This window comes from Mauremys reevesii, linkage group 2 (genome assembly GCF_016161935.1).
Source record: "Mauremys reevesii isolate NIE-2019 linkage group 2, ASM1616193v1, whole genome shotgun sequence".
Taxonomy (NCBI): Eukaryota; Metazoa; Chordata; order Testudines; family Geoemydidae; genus Mauremys; species Mauremys reevesii.
The window spans coordinates 236,794,067-236,800,944 of record NC_052624.1 but is presented as its reverse complement, the minus strand read 5'-3'; the positions used below and the strand labels follow the sequence as shown (position 1 = coordinate 236,800,944).

The 6,878-nt window shown below is 45.6% G+C and overlaps 1 long non-coding RNA gene across 1 annotated transcript; it reads right to left on the bottom strand.

Annotated features, from left to right (window-relative positions):
* Window positions 1-655: 655 nt before the first annotated feature.
* Window positions 656-6,215, bottom strand: LOC120399353. The gene is made up of 2 exons (XR_005595105.1): window positions 6,156-6,215; window positions 656-1,306 (listed from the first exon to the last, which is right to left on the bottom strand). It is a non-coding gene; the product is annotated as an uncharacterized LOC120399353 (long non-coding RNA).
* Window positions 6,216-6,878: the final 663 nt, after the last annotated feature.

Sequence of the window (6,878 nt, the reverse complement as noted above, 5' to 3'; positions counted from 1 at the left end):
GTCAGTGAAGTTACACTTCCAAGACACAAATGGCCAAATGAGGCTCTGGTGTTCAGAGAGTAGCTCTGAAAATACCAAATTCAACTGCTCAAAGATGCACTTACCCTTTTGTTAGGCTCATGAAAATGGACCTGACAGCAGTGAGACAAGGAATAAGCATCAGTTCACTAAAAATATCAGAGCAGGGAAGAAAAAAATTCCTCAGTGACAAAGAAGCTGCACAGAGAGACTGAAGCCACATTCATACCCATCTTATTCAAAATAGAACTGCACATAAAATTGTGGGGTTTGAGGTAAGGCAGATGAGATCAGTGACAGTCGTCAGGTGTGAGTCATCCCTTTACAGGACTGGAGGAGTGAGCAACGTGTTCCCAGCAATGTGCTTACTGGAATAAAAAATATTCAGTCATCATAACCTATTTACATCAAACATAAATATTACCGTGGCTAGGGCCTCTCAGGGAAAATACAGCTGAATCCATAATGGCACTTTCGTATAGCAAATATGGTAAAACACACAGCAATGGGAACAAAAGCGTCTGTATGCAGGTTTCTTTAAATATTTATGAGACAGATTTTGCTCTTGCACAAATCCAGACTGAGAGCAGAGCTGGCTCTTATCCTTTTTAAAATAAGAGACATGTTACACTTTAAATGTAACCAAGAATGTTTAATAAAGATTTAATCATCTTTCATGTGACTAGACTTGGAAAAGACTGACTGGAGTAAAAGCTCACTGGAAACCTGGTTCCTATTGTACCAGACTCATACTGTGCCTAAATTAAACCTCACAACCGGCGCTTCAGTGGGCAGAAATCCAGATAAAGCTGGGAACCACAGCAGAGACGTGGGGCGTGCTCATGCCAGCTATAATCAGCATGTTAGTGCTGGAACTGGCTCAAGAGGGCAAGTTGCTTATGGACGTGCAAGCCCAGCTATGGTGTCAACAAGCACCACTGTGAAGCAACAGCTGAGATATCTGTAGCACACTGTGCTGCAATTCAGTCAACCAGTGATTACTCTGCCCCCAGGTTCTCACGGTGTCAGCTGAATTGCAAGACTTCTAATATGTCAGATATGGGATGAGGCACTCAGATAATCCTAGTGCATATTTGTCTTGCGTGTCATTGACCTGAGTGAAGATTTAGGACTCAACTTGCTTCTGATGCCTTGGAGAGTAGCCAAGAGGGTGGCTTTCAACCTCTGCAGCTTCTGGAGAATGCCTTGCATAAAAATATCCTCTGCCTAAGTGGGCAGTGGATTTGCTGGAGATGAAGTTCATCTGAATGTGACATTCAGTAGACACCTGGGGACACAAAAAAACAAAGGTAAATTACTGAACAGGTGGGAGTGGTCTTGTTTGTACAATGCCAGCAGGTGGCATCCAAGAGTGCTATTGGTTATCAGGCCAGAGGTTCCACTTTAGAGCCCTATTCCATTTGGGACTGCAAGATGCCTTGGGGCGGCTTGCGTGAGTAATGCTTTCAGAATCAGGCCCTATAAAAGAACAGTATTGGAGTTCAAGGATTCTGGCTCAACATTTTCTGAATAACTTTGCCTAAAAATTACTATTCGTGGATGAAATCCTGATGGTTTTACACTGCAAAACTTCCAGGTGAAGTTAAGGTCTCAGAATTCAGCACTATGATTTTTTTTTTTAATCTAGACAAAATTTTAAACTTTTTAAAAAATATGGCCACAACTGCTATACATTCTAGATAATCAGTTTGTTTATGAGCAATCTGGGTTTCAGAGGTCTCAATGCCAATAACTTTCTTGGCAATAGCTATTTTGACAAATCCTGCCTACATACTCATAAGTATCCAAGGAAACGAGACATTTTAGTCTTTGATTCAATTAGTGACATAATTCAGCCTTTGTTTCACTGTGTGGTGGGGTGCATCAACCATGCACTAGCAATACAGAGGCCCAAGAGAGGCCACGCACCCTCACCCTTGCTGGGCATGCTCCTAGTGAAGGGAGCATATGAAAGGAAGCAGCTTAGTTCAGTCTGGGCTGGCTGAGGAGAACCGCCATGTGCTGCAGGCTCCTGCTGACGGGACTCCAGACTGCTAAGGCTGAATACCCAGACTATTCCACGGGAACCCAGTTGACCGTGGGGACCAAAGGGGACATCGAGCCACTGCCAGCGGCAGAGTAAGGATTGGAAGTGACCCGGGGGATGGGTTTGGAGACATGGAGACCTGAACGTGCACAGGGTAACGGGTTTCTTAGGGTCCTGGGTCAGGATCTGATGGAGTAGGGTGGGCCAGGGTTTCCCTACCCTTCCCACACTTGCTGCTAGGCACCACTGCCACTAGAGAGGGCGGGTTGCTGGACTCGCACCACTGCCAATAGCGAATGTACTCTTATCACTAGGTGCTACCGCTACCAGAGAGAGTGTGACGCCTCAGACCCCCACTGACCCCTTAACAAACTGACTTCAGAGTTGCCCCCTTACAAACTCCCCCCCCCCCCCCAGATATAGCCCTTGCACTTTGGCAAGATAAAATAACCAACTTTTAGAAATTCATCCCAAGTGTAACACCACTAATACTATGTTTATAACAGTCATGAATTTAGCCCCCTAATCAGACCACAGAGGTGTTTTTATGCTCTGTATTCTACCTATCCTGCAGGTGTCAGCTAAAAGGAACTTAGTGGTAAATCCTCTAGGGCCAGCGTGTGACTGAACAAGGGTACACCCCAAAAAAAGAAAAAGCTTCTGGCTGTGGTAGTTGGAGTGCACACACAGTAATAGTGCACAACACAAACCCCTAGAGACAGGAATGGTAAAGCTCCTTCTTAGCCCTCCAAAGAGCTTGCAGTGCATGTCAGTGCACCTCCACTGCTACCAAGTTGCAGTAGCACCAACTAGGCAGGCCCAAGGGGACAAATGCCCCATCCCCCAAGTGTTTGCACATGCTCAAATTTCCATGGGTTGCAGACTGGTGGGGAGGGCCTGGTCTGACTACTTTTAAGCAAGTGATCCACACTAAATCAGTACAACTGCTGCTGGAACAGTCCAGCACATTGCTCCAGCTGCATGGTCACAGCACTGCTGAAATTGGACCTGGCCTCCCCTCTGTACAGAAACAGGGGCAGCTCCTGGCAACACTGGCTTATGCACTGTGTGGGTAAAAGATATGGGAGAGACCTGGGGTCCCTGTGGGAATGTGAGAGGATGAGTGGGGTTCAGGAGTCCTCCGGGGGAGGGGGGGAAGAAACCAGAATATACCCCTTCCAGAAAATATCTGAATTGGTGCCACTGCCAGGCAGAGATCAGATACTGGTGTTAGCTGACACGCTGAGCGGAATTAGGGTGACTAGATAGCAACTGTGAAAAAACAGGATGGGGTGCGGGAGGTAATAGGGTCCTATACAAGAAAAAAAATCCCCCAAAATGGGAATGTCCCTATAAAAACAGGACATCTGGTCACCCTAAGCGGAACATATATACCCATCATAAGTGAGTTTGGGGAAGGAAGATCAGGACATTGAATCCATTACCATGCTGCACTGTCTCTTAGTTTTAAGAGCAAAGCTGATGGAAATCAAAGAAACTACAGACATCCAACTACGGGCAGTCAAGAGACCAATACTAGCAGCGTGGCCAAAAGACAACAGCCAGGTGCTGTAGGAGCAGAACCATATTTTCAAATTAAAGATGAGCTGGGTGTGCAGGATGGAATCCTATTCAAAGGACAGAGGACTGTGGTCCCTGCCTTATTACATACATGCAAAAAAATACATGCCTCACACTGGGCATTGACAGCTGTCTTGGCCTCAAGAATGCATTAATTGCTGGGAATGAATACACAACTCCACTCCTTGAGAGGAAGGTGTGATGCCTGCGGGTTGGGTGATGGCCATGCACAGAAAGACTCTTACCACATGAGCTGACCATGGGAAAAGGTAAGAGCTGACTTATTTACCTTCAGTGAAAAGCAGTACTTGATTACATAGGACTCCTGTTAAAATTTTTGGGAGGTCAGTGCCCTGCCTGATACAAGAAGCAAGTCAGTGATTGGGAAAACTGAAGGACTGCTTGTGAGATCTAGCATTCCAGACACTGTCTTCACTGACAACAGACCCCAGTTTCCTTCAGAAGAATTCAAGCAATTTGAATGTGAATTTGACCACCACACTTCCTCCCCAGCATACCCACAGAATAATGGTAAGGTGGAATCAGCTGAGGCTGTTGCAAAGGGCTTTCTTCTGGTTTAGACCCCTTGTTAAGGTATTCTTGTGTGCCAAAATGTTATCACAGGAGTGTCAGAACAGACCAAGAAAGGCATTGATGGGACAAAGGACCAAAATCCTGCAACCAATGAGGGGAGACATGTTGCAGCAAGAAAGATGGGGACACCCTCAAGAAGAGGTGGCCAGCTAAGATTTCTCTCAGCTGGAGAAAGCAGGTACTTGAGTATGACAGGTCAGCCAATGACCTGCTGACCCTAGAAGGTGTGGACTAAAGGAGTCACAAGGGGTGCAGTGGTTCCCTGGTCATATGAGGCAAAAGGGATAAGCAATACAAAGGAACAGAAAACACTTATGATTCAGTATGACCCAGAATGAGCCTCCAGAAGGGAAAGACAGAAATATCAGGAGGCCAGCACCACCGGGAGAGAGAAGACTATACAAAGAGTGAGTTCACTAGACTTGAAGACTAGTGGCAGGGAGAAAGAGAGGTCATTCCTGGTGTGGTCACCTGTTGAGGAGACCAAACTATATCAAAGATATTTGATATTAGGCTCAGTCCTCTTTACTGAGGGGATTTACGTCTCGAACGCCTTATGTGTCCACTCTCTCGCTCTCAAGAGATCACAATAAAACATGGACAATAAAAAAAATGGGCACATCTGAGGAGACATGGGCATATGAGGCATTTAGCTATGATGTTAGTGAGCAGCATAGTCCCAGAGTCCTGAGGTACACTTAGGCATACCCGTTTCTATTCTCTGTTCTCCAACACCTCACCTAGCTATTGTGATTTCAGCATTATTTAGTAGTTGGTTTGGAGGGAGGGACCTTACCAGAGTTCAGAGTTCACTTGTCTGCAGTTGCAACTGCTTCCACCATCTTCTGCAGCTTCAGTGGAGAGCCACTTCTGCATCACTTCCCAGTGGAGGGGAACTAGTAGCACACAGGACCCTTGTGCAGAGTCCTTGCCCCTGGGGATACACTCTTTGCCATAAAGTAAGAGCCCCTTTCTCACACTCAGTTCAGGTCAAGTCGTAACCATTTCTGACTTGAGGAATGCAAGGTAGAAGCTTATGCAAATGATGCTCTGTAGCTGTACTTTCCCTTGTTCAATAGATGGGTGAGAGAGTTCCTTTGCAGATGGAGTTTCTGTCCAGCTGGAGTTCTTGGTAAATACTTTATACAGATGCAACATTTCTATGGTCATTTATCAACAGAGGGGAACAGAGAGCTCCTTACCCTCTAAAGCTTCAAGCCACAGGGATTACACATGTGAAATATTATGAAAGTGGAAACACTGAGCTTTGAATAACCAAATAAATGAGAAATACAGCACAGGACATTAGAAAGACAAGGTGCAGGAGGTAATATCTTTTACTGGACCAACTTCTCTTGGTGAGAGAGACAAGCTTTCAAACCAAAGTTGGTCCAATAAAAGATATTACCTCACCCACCTTGTCTCTCTAATATCCAGGGACCAATACAGCTACAGCTACACTGCATACAATGTAGTGTGATAAAGTTCCTCCTCTGCCTTGCTGGGTTCTGCGCTTTCTGGAAGATTTGCTCACCTCAGAGGTTCACAGCAGTCCTCATTTTGGCTCTTTTTGTTAGTGGCACAAACCTGCCATTCACTTGGCCAACCTCATCACTGGCCAGCATGGGGAAAAGGAGGAGAACAATCCCCGCAGTCTCTGCTGGCCCACCTAATGGGTCAGGGGACAGGCCAGAGACCTTCCCCTCTGGTGGGACCCACAGTCCATATCAACTCCTCTTATATCAAATAGGGAGTTGAGGGGAACCCAGTCCAGCCCCACCCTCTACTCCAGGTTCCAGCCCAGGGCCCTGTGGATTGCAGCTGTCTATAGTGTCTCCTGTAACAGCTGCATGACAGCTACAACTCCCTGGACTACTTCTCCATGGCCTCCTCCATACACCTTCTTTGTCCTCACCACAGGACCTTCCTCCTGATGTCTGATAACACTTATACTCCTCAGTCCTCCAGCAGTATGCCTTCTCACTCTCAGTTTCTCACACACACCTCACTAACTGAAGTGAGGTCTTTCTATAACCAGGTGCCCTGATTATCCTGCCTGTCCTAATTAATTCTGGTAGCTTCCTAATTGGCTCCAGGTATCCTAATTAGCCTGCCATAATTGGTTCCAGCAACTTCCTGATTGTTCTGGAACAGCTCATTATCTTACGCGCAGAAAAGGGACCTGCTTAATCTGGGGCTAATATATCTACCTTCTATCACTCTCTTGTAGCCATCTGGCCTGATGCTTTCACAATAGGATATATCAGTCAAAAGTCACTTGGATCTCTTACCACTGCTACAGGTGTAATTCTGAGTTAGCCTTTAAAAACTGAGAAATATTGAAGCGAGAAATGTATGAGCAGTGAATAATAACATTTCTATTAAAAAAAATTCTGACACACATGTCCCATGTGTCAGCCAAGTAGTATATCATGATGCAGAGATGCAAATTGACAATCAGGCTTGGAAATTAAGTACAAATCTAACTATCATCAACCTAGGAAGCATATGCAAACCTTTGTCACCTTAATAGACTCAGCAATGAGATTAAAGCACAGAAAACCTAACAGGAAACTCTGAGGGGGAACCACAAATGAGATGAGGCAAATTCTTCTGGCACAGCATGTCAGATGAATCA